Below are 896 nucleotides of genomic sequence, written 5' to 3'. Positions count from 1 at the left end.
ATGGAGTACCCTGCCACGATACGAACTCGAGTTTCATTCTCGACTGGTGCATCTTGAAGATTAGCTATAATGATATTAATGCATAATGTTCAAATTTGGGTTTGTCACAATATCGTTTATATTTATAGATTTCACGAGTAGCACTATCGAGCTTTTTTTTTTTTAAATCGTGAGGTGAAACTAAAAGTTAAGGGCCTCAGTAGAACTGCATGACCAAAATACGAGTACATTATGGATATGCCTAAAGGTACCTGCACCAGTGGTCTAGTGGTAGAATAGTACCCTGCCACGGTACAGACCTGAGTTCGATTCTCGGCTGGTGCATCTTAAATATTGGCATAATGTTCAAACTTGTGTTTGTCACAACATTGTTTAAATTTATAAATTTCACGAGTAGGAAAACTTGTGTTTGTTACAACATTATTTAAATTTATAAATTTCACGAGTAGGACTATCAAGCTTTTTGTTTTTAAATCGATAAGTGAAACTGAAAGTGAAGGGCTTCGGAAGAACTGCATGACCAAAATACGAGTACGTTATGGATCTTCTTTAAGGTAGATGCACCAGTGGTCTATTGGTAGAATAGTATCCTGCCACGGTACAGACCCGAGTTCGATTCTCGGTTAGAGTATCTTGAAGATTAGCCAAGTGTTCGAATTACTTTCCAATATCTTCGAAAATAAGGTAATTCATAAATTGTCTTAATTGGTAGCTATGTTGAAGATTAGCTATATGTTTGAATCTCCTAAGCGACCAAAAGTTCATCTTTTTGTACTAGCAAAGCGACTCCTTTATAAGGAATACTTTTTTATAAGATATTGTCCACTTTGTCCCGTTACCTCACGATCTCATAGAGGTATTCACACCCTAGTTATAAGGAATGCTTCCTTCCCCTC

The 896-nt window shown here is 36.7% G+C and overlaps 1 non-coding gene across 1 annotated transcript; it reads left to right on the top strand.

The window, feature by feature from the left end:
- The first annotated feature begins 253 nt into the window (after positions 1 to 253).
- On the top strand, positions 254 to 324 carry TRNAG-GCC. Its single transcript has one exon. It is a non-coding gene; the product is annotated as a tRNA-Gly (tRNA).
- The last annotated feature ends 572 nt before the right edge of the window (positions 325 to 896 follow it).

Source organism: Cucurbita moschata, unplaced genomic scaffold, assembly GCF_002738365.1.
Source record: "Cucurbita moschata cultivar Rifu unplaced genomic scaffold, Cmos_1.0 Cmo_Scf00128, whole genome shotgun sequence".
Lineage (NCBI taxonomy): Eukaryota > Viridiplantae > Streptophyta > Magnoliopsida > Cucurbitales > Cucurbitaceae > Cucurbita > Cucurbita moschata.
The sequence above is the reverse complement of the archived record's forward strand: the minus strand, read 5'-3'. Positions and strand labels throughout refer to the sequence as shown.